Consider the following 12320-nt stretch of genomic DNA (forward strand, 5'->3'; position numbering starts at 1 on the left):
AGTTTCCTTTTCCCACAACCTCTCCCTAGTGGAAGACCCCCCAGTTTTCCTTTTCCCACATCCTCTCCCTAGTGGAAGACCCCCCAGTTTCCTTTTCCCACAACCTCTCCCTAGTGGAAGACCCCCCCAGTTTTCCTTTTCCCACAACCTCTCCGTAGCTGAAGACCCCCCAGTTTCCTTTTCCCACAACCTCTCCGTAGCTGAAGACCCCCCAGTTTCCTTTTCCCACAACCTCTCCCTAGTGGAAGACCCCCCAGTTTCCCTTTCCCACAACCTCTCCCTAGTGGAAGACCCCCCAGTTTCCCTTTCCCACAACCTCTCCCTAGTGGAAGACCCCCCAGTTTCCCTTTCCCACAACCTCTCCCTAGTGGAAGACCCCCCAGTTTTCCTTTTCCCACAACCTCTCCCTAGTGGAAGACCCCCCAGTTTTCCTTTTCCCACAACCTCTCCCTAGTGGAAGACCCCCCAGTTTTCCTTTTCCCACAACCTCTCCCTAGTGGAAGACCCCCCCAGTTTCCTTTTCCCACAACCTCTCCCTAGTGGAAGACCCCCCCAGTTTCCTTTTCCCACAACCTCTCCCTAGTGGAAGACCCCCCAGTTTCCTTTTCCCACAACCTCTCTGTAGCTGAAGACCCCCCAGTTTCCTTTTCCCACAACCTCTCTGTAGCTGAAGACCCCCCAGTTTCCTTTTCCCACAACCTCTCCCTAGTGGAAGACCCCCCAGTTTCCTTTTCCCACAACCTCTCCCTAGTGGAAGACCCCCCAGTTTCCTTTTCCCACAACCTCTCCCTAGTGGAAGACCCCCCAGTTTCCTTTTCCCACAACCTCTCCCTAGTGGAAGACCCCCCAGTTTCCTTTTCCCACAACCTCTCCCTAGTGGAAGACCCCCCAGTTTCCTTTTCCCACAACCTCTCCCTAGTGGAAGACCCCCCAGTTTCCTTTTCCCACAACCTCTCCCTAGTGGAAGACCCCCCAGTTTCCTTTTCCCACAACCTCTCCCTAGTGGAAGACCCCCCCAGTTTTCCTTTTCCCACAACCTCTCCCTAGTGGAAGACCCCCCCAGTTTTCCTTTTCCCACAACCTCTCCGTAGCTGAAGACCCCCCAGTTTCCTTTTCCCACAACCTCTCCCTAGTGGAAGACCCCCCAGTTTCCTTTTCCCACAACCTCTCCCTAGTGGAAGACCCCCCAGTTTCCTTTTCCCACAACCTCTCCGTAGCTGAAGACCCCCCCAGTTTTCCTTTTCCCACAACCTCTCCGTAGCTGAAGACCCCCCAGTTTCCTTTTCCCACAACCTCTCTGTAGCTGAAGACCCCCCAGTTTTCCTTTTCCCACAACCTCTCCCTAGTGGAAGACCCCCCAGTTTCCTTTTCCCACAACCTCTCCCTAGTGGAAGACCCCCCCAGTTTTCCTTTTCCCACAACCTCTCCGTAGCTGAAGACCCCCCAGTTTCCTTTTCCCACAACCTCTCCCTAGTGGAAGACCCCCCAGTTTTCCTTTTCCCACAACCTCTCCCTAGTGGAAGACCCCCCAGTTTCCTTTTCCCACAACCTCTCCCTAGTGGAACACCCCCCAGTTTCCTTTTCCCACAACCTCTCCCTAGTGGAAGACCCCCCAGTTTCCTTTTCCCACAACCTCTCCCTAGTGGAAGACCCCCCCAGTTTTCCTTTTCCCACAACCTCTGTCTAGTGGAAGACCCCCCAGTTTCCTTTTCCCACAACCTCTCCCTAGTGGAAGACCCCCCAGTTTTCCTTTTCCCACAACCTCTCCCTAGTGGAAGACCCCCCAGTTTCCTTTTCCCACAACCTCTCCCTAGTGGAAGACCCCCCCAGTTTTCCTTTTCCCACAACCTCTCCGTAGCTGAAGACCCCCCAGTTTCCTTTTCCCACAACCTCTCCCTAGTGGAAGACCCCCCAGTTTTCCTTTTCCCACAACCTCTCCCTAGTGGAAGACCCCCCAGTTTCCTTTTCCCACAACCTCTCCCTAGTGGAAGACCCCCCAGTTTCCTTTTCCCACAACCTCTCCCTAGTGGAAGACCCCCCAGTTTCCTTTTCCCACAACCTCTCTGTAGCTGAAGACCCCCCAGTTTCCTTTTCCCACAACCTCTCTGTAGCTGAAGACCCCCCAGTTTCCTTTTCCCACAACCTCTCCCTAGTGGAAGACCCCCCCAGTTTTCCTTTTCCCACCACCTCTCCGTAGCTGAAGACCCCCCAGTTTCCTTTTCCCACAACCTCTCCCTAGTGGAAGACCCCCCAGTTTCCTTTTCCCACAACCTCTCCCTAGTGGAAGACCCCCCAGTTTCCTTTTCCCACAACCTCTCCGTAGCTGAAGACCCCCCAGTTTCCTTTTCCCACAACCTCTCCCTAGTGGAAGACCCCCCAGTTTTCCTTTTCCCACAACCTCTCCCTAGTGGAAGACCCCCCAGTTTCCTTTTCCCACAACCTCTCCCTAGTGGAAGACCCCCCCAGTTTTCCTTTTCCCACAACCTCTCCGTAGCTGAAGACCCCCCAGTTTCCTTTTCCCACAACCTCTCCCTAGTGGAAGACCCCCCAGTTTTCCTTTTCCCACAACCTCTCCCTAGTGGAAGACCCCCCAGTTTCCTTTTCCCACAACCTCTCCCTAGTGGAAGACCCCCCCAGTTTTCCTTTTCCCACAACCTCTCCGTAGCTGAAGACCCCCCAGTTTCCTTTTCCCACAACCTCTCCCTAGTGGAAGACCCCCAGTTTCCTTTTCCCACAACCTCTCTGTAGCTGAAGACCCCCCAGTTTCCTTTTCCCACAACCTCTCCCTAGTGGAAGACCCCCCCAGTTTTCCTTTTCCCACAACCTCTCCGTAGCTGAAGACCCTCCAGTTTCCTTTTCCCACAACCTCTCCCTAGTGGAAGACCCCCCAGTTTTCCTTTTCCCACAACCTCTCCCTAGTGGAAGACCCCCCAGTTTCCTTTTCCCACAACCTCTCCCTAGTGGAAGACCCCCCCAGTTTTCCTTTTCCCACAACCTCTCCGTAGCTGAAGACCCCCCAGTTTCCTTTTCCCACAACCTCTCCCTAGTGGAAGACCCCCCAGTTTCCTTTTCCCACAACCTCTCCGTAGCTGAAGACCCTCCAGTTTCCTTTTCCCACAACCTCTCCGTAGCTGAAGACCCTCCAGTTTCCTTTTCCCACAACCTCTCCCTAGTGGAAGACCCCCCAGTTTTCCTTTTCCCACAACCTCTCCCTAGTGGAAGACCCCCCAGTTTCCTTTTCCCACAACCTCTCCCTAGTGGAAGACCCCCCCAGTTTTCCTTTTCCCACAACCTCTCCCTAGTGGAAGACCCCCCCAGTTTTCCTTTTCCCACAACCTCTCCCTAGTGGAAGACCCCCCAGTTTCCTTTTCCCACAACCTCTCTGTAGCTGAAGACCCCCCAGTTTCCTTTTCCCACAACCTCTCTGTAGCTGAAGACCCCCCAGTTTCCTTTTCCCACAACCTCTCTGTAGCTGAAGACCCCCCAGTTTCCTTTTCCCACAACCTCTCTGTAGCTGAAGACCCCCCAGTTTCCTTTTCCCACAACCTCTCCCTAGTGGAAGACCCCCCAGTTTCCTTTTCTCACAACCTCTCCCTAGTGGAAGACCCCCCAGTTTCCTTTTCCCACAACCTCTCCCTAGTGGAAGACCCCCCAGTTTCCTTTTCCCACAACCTCTCTGTAGCTGAAGACCCCCCCAGTTTCCTTTTCCCACAACCTATCCCTAGTGGAAGACCCCCCAGTTTCCTTTTCCCACAACCTATCCCTAGTGGAAGACCCCCCAGTTTCCTTTTCCCACAACCTATCCCTAGTGGAAGACCCCCCAGTTTCCTTTTCCCACAACCTCTCCGTAGCTGAAGACCCCCCAGTTTCCTTTTCCCACAACCTCTCCCTAGTGGAAGACCCCCCAGTTTCCTTTTCCCACAACCTCTCCCTAGTGGAAGACCCCCCAGTTTCCTTTTCCCACAACCTCTCCCTAGTGGAAGACCCCCCAGTTTCCTTTTCCCACAACCTCTCCGTAGCTGAAGACCCCCCAGTTTTCCTTTTCCCACAACCTCTCCGTAGCTGAAGACCCCCCAGTTTCCTTTTCCCACAACCTCTCTGTAGCTGAAGACCCCCCAGTTTCCTTTTCCCACAACCTCTGTCTAGTGGAAGACCCCCCAGTTTCCTTTTCCCACAACCTATCCCTAGTGGAAGACCCCCCAGTTTCCTTTTCCCACAACCTCTCCGTAGCTGAAGACCCCCCAGTTTCCTTTTCCCACAACCTCTCCCTAGTGGAAGACCCCCCAGTTTCCTTTTCCCACAACCTCTCCCTAGTGGAAGACCCCCCAGTTTCCTTTTCCCACAACCTCTCCCTAGTGGAAGACCCCCCAGTTTTCCTTTTCCCACAACCTCTCCCTAGTGGAAGACCCCCCAGTTTTCCTTTTCCCACAACCTCTCCCTAGTGGAAGACCCCCCAGTTTCCTTTTCCCACAACCTCTCCCTAGTGGAAGACCCCCCAGTTTCCTTTTCCCACAACCTCTCCGTAGCTGAAGACCCCCCAGTTTCCTTTTCCCACAACCTCTCCCTAGTGGAAGACCCCCCAGTTTCCTTTTCCCACAACCTCTCCCTAGTGGAAGACCCCCCAGTTTCCTTTTCCCACAACCTCTCCCTAGTGGAAGACCCCCCAGTTTTCCTTTTCCCACAACCTCTCCCTAGTGGAAGACCCCCCAGTTTTCCTTTTCCCACAACCTCTCCCTAGTGGAAGACCCCCCAGTTTCCTTTTCCCACAACCTCTCCGTAGCTGAAGACCCCCCAGTTTCCTTTTCCCACAACCTCTCCGTAGCTGAAGACCCCCCAGTTTCCTTTTCCCACAACCTCTCCCTAGTGGAAGACCCCCCAGTTTCCTTTTCCCACAACCTCTCCCTAGTGGAAGACCCCCCAGTTTCCTTTTCCCACAACCTCTCCCTAGTGGAAGACCCCCCAGTTTTCCTTTTCCCACAACCTCTCCCTAGTGGAAGACCCCCCAGTTTTCCTTTTCCCACAACCTCTCCCTAGTGGAAGACCCCCCAATTTTCCTTTTCCCACAACCTCTCCCTAGTGGAAGACCCCCCAGTTTCCTTTTCCCACAACCTCTCTGTAGCTGAAGACCCCCCCAGTTTCCTTTTCCCACAACCTATCCCTAGTGGAAGACCCCCCAGTTTCCTTTTCCCACAACCTATCCCTAGTGGAAGACCCCCCAGTTTCCTTTTCCCACAACCTATCCCTAGTGGAAGACCCCCCAGTTTCCTTTTCCCACAACCTCTCCGTAGCTGAAGACCCCCCAGTTTCCTTTTCCCACAACCTCTCCCTAGTGGAAGACCCCCCAGTTTCCTTTTCCCACAACCTCTCCCTAGTGGAAGACCCCCCAGTTTCCTTTTCCCACAACCTCTCCCTAGTGGAAGACCCCCCAGTTTCCTTTTCCCACAACCTCTCCGTAGCTGAAGACCCCCCAGTTTTCCTTTTCCCACAACCTCTCCGTAGCTGAAGACCCCCCAGTTTCCTTTTCCCACAACCTCTCTGTAGCTGAAGACCCCCCAGTTTCCTTTTCCCACAACCTCTGTCTAGTGGAAGACCCCCCAGTTTCCTTTTCCCACAACCTATCCCTAGTGGAAGACCCCCCAGTTTCCTTTTCCCACAACCTCTCTGTAGCTGAAGACCCCCCCAGTTTCCTTTTCCCACAACCTATCCCTAGTGGAAGACCCCCCAGTTTCCTTTTCCCACAACCTATCCCTAGTGGAAGACCCCCCAGTTTCCTTTTCCCACAACCTATCCCTAGTGGAAGACCCCCCAGTTTCCTTTTCCCACAACCTCTCCGTAGCTGAAGACCCCCCAGTTTCCTTTTCCCACAACCTCTCCCTAGTGGAAGACCCCCCAGTTTCCTTTTCCCACAACCTCTCCCTAGTGGAAGACCCCCCAGTTTTCCTTTTCCCACAACCTCTCCCTAGTGGAAGACCCCCCAGTTTTCCTTTTCCCACAACCTCTCCGTAGCTGAAGACCCCCCAGTTTCCTTTTCCCACAACCTCTCCCTAGTGGAAGACCCCCCAGTTTTCCTTTTCCCACAACCTCTCCGTAGCTGAAGACCCCCCAGTTTCCTTTTCCCACAACCTCTCCCTAGTGGAAGACCCCCCAGTTTTCCTTTTCCCACAACCTCTCCGTAGCTGAAGACCCCCCAGTTTCCTTTTCCCACAACCTCTCTGTAGCTGAAGACCCCCCAGTTTTCCTTTTCCCACAACCTCTCCCTAGTGGAAGACCCCCCAGTTTTCCTTTTCCCACAACCTCTCCGTAGCTGAAGACCCCCCAGTTTTCCTTTTCCCACAACCTCTCCCTAGTGGAAGACCCCCCAGTTTTCCTTTTCCCACAACCTCTCCGTAGCTGAAGACCCCCCAGTTTCCTTTTCCCACAACCTCTCTGTAGCTGAAGACCCCCCAGTTTCCTTTTCCCACAACCTCTCCCTAGTGGAAGACCCCCCAGTTTCCTTTTCCCACAACCACTCCCTAGTGGAAGACCCCCCCTTTTCAACGACCCCCCTTCCCCCTCCCGCCTCCCCGGAACAAAGCCCCTGGGGGGCCCCTTTCCCTTCCCGCCGCACCTCAGCCGAGCCGCAACTCCCCCCTCAAAGCCGGTCGGCGGGCGAGACGCCGCAGAGCGTGACCGCTCAGCCTAACTTCCCCGCCTCCCCTCCCCGTTTTTCTCCCTTGGCGCCGCCCCCTTCCCGGCTCCTGCTTCCCCATTGGCGGCGTCGCGAGCGCGGCGGCGGCGCCCATTGGCCGCCTCCCCCAAACCCTTCAGGTCCCGCTGAGCAGGTTAGCCTGCGCCCCTCCTCCCGAGGAAAAGTTTCCTCTCCTCGCGGACTTCGCGGCGCGCGCCACAAATTGAAAAAAACCGCCCTGGCGCGAGGATCGGGAGGCGGAGCTCTCGCGATATTCAGGGAAACCTGAGGGGCGGGGCCGTCGCGGAGGAGGAGGAAAAGGGGGGAAAGCGATAGGGAAAAAAAAAGGATTTAAAGCGACAGGCGCCAAATTGCGGGTCTTTGCATCTAAAAACAAGCAAGCCGCCCCCAAGCTCGCGAAGCACTTTCTGCAACACGGAGGCAGGGAATTACAGTATTTCAGCTGCAGTAGCAGACACCTAAAAATGCCTTTTCCAAAATCACATGTCTTTGCATTTAGCATTTAAAGCACTTTTAATTGTTTCTACTGAGACCTGCAGTCCGGCCACAGTTAGAAGTGCTTTAAGTCCCATGGATCTGGAGGAAATAATTGATCATCATCGTCGTTATTAAATACCTGCTCCCCACTCCCCCACAGGAAAAAAAGGCTACAGTCCTGTATGAACTTTTCTTGGGAGTGGGACTTACTGATCCCTAATAGGATTTACTTCTGAGCAAGCAAGCAAGCATATTGTTAGTCCAGGCAATTTCAATTCAGTTTAGGTCTTCTGCCCTAAAATATTTATTTATTTATTTATTTATTTAATTTCATTTCTATACCGCCCAATAGCCGAAGCTCTCTGGGCGGTTCACAAAAACTAAAACCAAACAACACACAATAAAACAATTTAAAATATATAGAACATTAAAACCACAACATGACAATACAACCACAATAAAACCTAGCAGCAGTGCAGGAGTTTAAAATACAGATTTAAAACAGCAAAGCTAAAAATTTAGAAAGCTAAAATGCCTGGGAAAACAAAAAGGTCTTCACCTGGCGCCGAAAGGAGTACAATGTAGGCGCCAGGCGAACCTCACTAGGGAGCTCATTCCAGAGCCGGGGTGCCACAGCAGAAAAAGCCCTCCTCCTAGTAGCCACCCTCCTCACTTCCTTTGGCAGGGGCTCACGGAGAAGGGCCGCTGACGATGATCTTAAGGTCCGGGCAGGCTCATATGGGAGGAGGCCATCCTTCAGGTAACCTGGCCCCAAGCCGTTAAGGGCTCTGAATGTTAACACCAGCTTAACTTTAATTGCTTAATTTTAGTTGGATCATGCCCACAGATCAAGACAGAGAGGAACATTTACCCCCCCCAAAAAAAAATGTTCCAGCACATTTACTCAGAAGTAACCCCACTGAGCTCATTCCACCAGGGAGATCAGAGAGAGAAAAGATCATCTCACCAGCCCTGGTGAAAGACTACTTGCGTTTTTCCTCTTCCCTCCCCACCCCTTTTTCCTTTAGTGTGGTGTCTTTTTAGATCGCAAGCCTGTGGGCTATCTGGTTTCAATGATTATCTGTAAGCCATTCTGGGAACCGTTTTTGGCTGTGGTGTAGGATAAAAAACACTGGAAATAATTTTAAAAAATAAACGAAGCTTACTCCCAAATGAGCATGGGATTGCAGCTTTACAGCTTCCAGAGGGATACCAGCTGTGTTAGCCTGTTGCAGCAAAAACAAAGAGTCTTATGACACCTTAAAGACTAACAACTGTATTATGGCATAAGCTTTTACGGACTGAAGTCCATTTCACTGGATGCAAGAAATGTTATCCTGAGTTACAGAGATATGTTACACACACACACGTATATGGTTGTGGGGGATTATTAACAGGGCCAGCGTCAGGCTGGGCATGGTTGGGCATTTGTCAAAGGCCCACACCCCAGCAGGGGCCCACCGACAAGAGCTACTCCTCCTCTTCAGCATTGCAGCCTGCTTGTTCCCCTGCCTCTCGCTCCGGCCCAGAGTGGCAAGAGGCCTGCTTGCTCCCTGGCTCTCAGCGGGTGACAATGGCAGTGAGAAAGAAGTCTCATTGCCAGGGGGCCAACGGAGGGTGCCTTGCCCAAGGCAAATGATATCAGGCGGTGTCTTGCATTCCTAGGCAGACCAGGAAGGAGTACAGAATCTAATTAACAGGGTCGTGACCCAATCCTGACTGGTGCTGAATAGGAATGAACAGAAATAGTGAGATCAGCAGTGCAATCACTTAAGGAGGAGCAATTGCTTTACTGAGAAACAACAACAAGAATCTTGTGGCATCTTCCAGACTAAACCATTCATTGTGACTTAACCTTTGGGGGTCTAATATGAAGCGCAATCTGACTTGGCAATGTAGAGGGAGATGGGATTAGAAACTGAATAGCAATGAAATGCAAAAACAAAACAAAACCCACAATCTGTGACAATTCAAACAGAGCTTGAACCCTTTTCAAGAGCAGTAATTGGAGATAAAACACACCCATCTCAGCGTTCCTCAGTAAATTAACATCTGGAACAGGACAGCAAGCCATTGTCTCTATTCAGATGCAAATGAATAGGATCAAACATAATAGTGTAGTAAACCAGGGAATTCCCAGAACTGGGACCAAATCCCACAGCTAGCAAACTAAAGTTAAGTATCCCTCTTTAGGGGTTTAATATTACACCACCTATCTTGCTCTACAGGTTCCTGACTAGTGGGAATGGGTCACAGCCACCTGATGAGGTCAAGTACTCATTGGATTGGATTATACACTCATTTTGCGATCTGTGAAAGAATCCTTGGATCTTTTCCATTGCTTAGCCTTCCAGCTCCCACTTTGTTTTAAGAAAAACAACCAACTATATATAACAAAGGGTCTTGTCATGCCTGAAAAACCAACAAGCGTTTATTAAGGCATAAGCTTTCATGGACTAGATTCCACTTCTTCAGATGCAGGTATGGGTGTAAAGATGCAGGGCAGGAGGAATGTAAGCAGCGAGGTCAGAGGGAAGTTAAGTGCAAAAAATATGCGGCCATTTTACATACATTTACGCTTTCATATAATTATTGGAGTCTATATCGTTTTGCATTTCCCCCTGATCTCACTGCTAGCATTTTTTCCACTGTCAGCATTTGATGAATCTGAGGATGTAGATCAGCTTTTCCCAACTTGGTGCTCTCCAGATGTTTTGGAATTCAGCTCCCATCAGGCCGAGCCAGAACGGCTAACGGCCAGGAATTCTGGGAGATGTAGAATATAGCCTACAAAAACTCAAACTCTAATAAATTTGTTTATCTTAAAAGGTGCGACAAGACTGAAAGTAAAAACAAAACAAAAACCAATAGACTCAATTGCCATGTTCTGATGTAATGCTCAACTCCAGTTTAGTGTTACGTGCATGAGCTTCGGGCTTATGCACTCTCCCCTCCCATACAACACGAGTGCGAGAAGATCAGAATACCATCATTACGTCATGGGGTAACAAATTCCATAGTTTGTGAAGAGGTCCTTCCTTTTATCTGTCCTGAATCTCCCACCGTTCAGATTCTTGAGATGATCCCATTGCATTGTAGTATTGAGAGTTTTCCTCCCTGTCCACTTACTCCATACCATGCATAATTTTGGACACCTCTATCATATCTCCCTCACTCACTTTTTCTCTAAGCTAAACGATCCCAACTATTGTAAGCTTCCCTCATAGGGGAGATGCTCCAGCCCCTTGATCATTCTAGTTGCTCTTTTCTGCACTTTTTCCAAGTCTACAATATCCTTTTTTAGGTGTGGTGACCACACCTGTACACAGCATTCCAAGCATGATCACACAATACGCTTCTATAAGGGGAGCATGATCTTGGCAGTTTTATGTTAGATTATTTTTGCAAATAAAGCACTACTACTGAACTACAGCCCTTCCTCTAAAGATTTATTAAGTCTCCAGTCTCTCCAATAAAGCCATAAAACTTGTGTTCTTAAGTCTGCACATGGATGGGGACGGGGTGGCAAGCCAAATGCAGTGGGAATCTTCGATTTTGAGGTCCAGCAAATACAGTGGGTCATCATGGCTCGTCATCTTAGGAGAAGCGGCCCAGATATGCGCATGATGTACCTCTCTGGCAGAACCCTGACATTAAAAATAGGTTTCTGGGTTTGAGGCACCAATGACATCAAGCGGTAATTACAGCTTTATTCCTGTGTGTCATTGTAAATTGCAGCTTATATAAACTGGGCTGTTCATGTTGCTGTTTTACCTCCTCCCCCTCAAAAATCTTTCAGCTGCAAGCAGAAGCTTTTCATATATGAAGCCTCCAAACCAAACTTGCTTCACTTGTTTGAATTTATTTATTTATTACCACAGTTACTATGATTTTCCTCTTGCAAGGGACCCACGGGGTCTTGTAAGGGACCCCTTACATGGTCTTCCTCAGTTTTATCCTCACAACACGGCGAGGTGGGTTAGACTGAGAGCCAGGGCCTGGCCCCAAGCTACCCAGTGAGCTTCACAGCCAAGTAGAGACTTGAGCCCAGATCTTCCTAGTCCAAGACTCTAACCACTGCACTACGCTTCACTCTCAACAAACAATTGCCCCTATTTATTTCTGTCTCACCTTTTCCTCCACAGCGATCTAGGCAACGTATGTGGGATTCCCTCTACATTTTTTTCTTCCCAGGAACCCTGTGAAGTAGGTTAGACTGGGAGACAACAACTGGCCCAAGATCATCGAGTGAGCTTCAGGGCTAAGTGCGAGGGATTTGAATCTGGGTCTCTCCATTCATAGCTCAACACTCTAACTTTGCACTGTATGGGAAAAACTCTCCTGCTTCTCCAAACAGACTCTTTGCCACATATTGCAAATAGGTTTCTAGTCCTCTTGATGAAAGCTTCCCCGCACTGGCTGCATTCTAAAGAATTCTGGTGTATTGTGAATGAACCAGTGTGCTCATGCAAGTGGGAGTAGCTAAACAAACCCCAGACTGCCATCCGTGGTTGGTTTATCATCACATCTCTTCCCAGACAAGCCAAAGTCCTTAACAAGAACAAATCACGGTTTATAATTCTGACTTGTCTAAGGAGATACAACCACGGTTCCTGGTCCACACGCCATGATGAAGAAGGTCTGCGATTTGGTCAGCTACTCCCGCTTCCAGGAGGAGCCAAATCGGAGCAATCAAGCAAATTTATTTTAAGTATCAAGACTCAGCCAGTGATGTGTTTTCCATGGCTCTCCCCTAATATAATGATGTCAGTACTGATGTCAGATTCTCAAATCCAAACTTCCCATTGTATTAGCTGCAGATTAATTATTACACCATCAATGTACAGCAAGGGTGGACAGACTCACTCCAACCATGCCAATATATGATAAAAATTTAAGAAGCAGGTTCTCAAAACGTATCTTTGGTCTAGAGGAGGGTCCCAAATCTAAAACGTTTGAGGTCTGCTCTAGGGTACTGTCAATTTGTTCCCACCCCTCCATTATTATTATTAATAATATTTAAGGTGCGATCCTGTGCATGTTTAAACTGAAAGAAGCCCTACAATTCCCACCATAAACACACTAATCATGCATAGGATTGCGCCTTTAGTTGCCCAAATATAAATGAACTTACAAAATATTAAAAGTAGATCAG

General features: G+C 50.0%; 1 protein-coding gene across 2 annotated transcripts in view; it reads right to left on the minus strand.

Annotated features, from left to right (window-relative positions):
* The window catches only part of UHRF1 (ubiquitin like with PHD and ring finger domains 1), a 49905-nt gene extending 43205 nt beyond the window's left edge, over positions 1-6700 (minus strand). For both annotated transcript variants that reach the window (XM_084826203.1, XM_084826202.1), the window contains exon 1: positions 6608-6700. The gene's annotated coding sequence lies outside the window, so the exon portion shown is untranslated. The remainder of the gene's footprint in view (positions 1-6607) is intronic.
* Between the last annotated feature and the right edge of the window lie 5620 nt (positions 6701-12320).

The sequence above is a fragment of the Heloderma suspectum genome, chromosome Z (assembly GCF_057233095.1).
Source record: "Heloderma suspectum isolate Gila_16-S chromosome Z, 16-S_ref, whole genome shotgun sequence".
NCBI classification, from domain to species: domain Eukaryota; kingdom Metazoa; phylum Chordata; class Lepidosauria; order Squamata; family Helodermatidae; genus Heloderma; species Heloderma suspectum.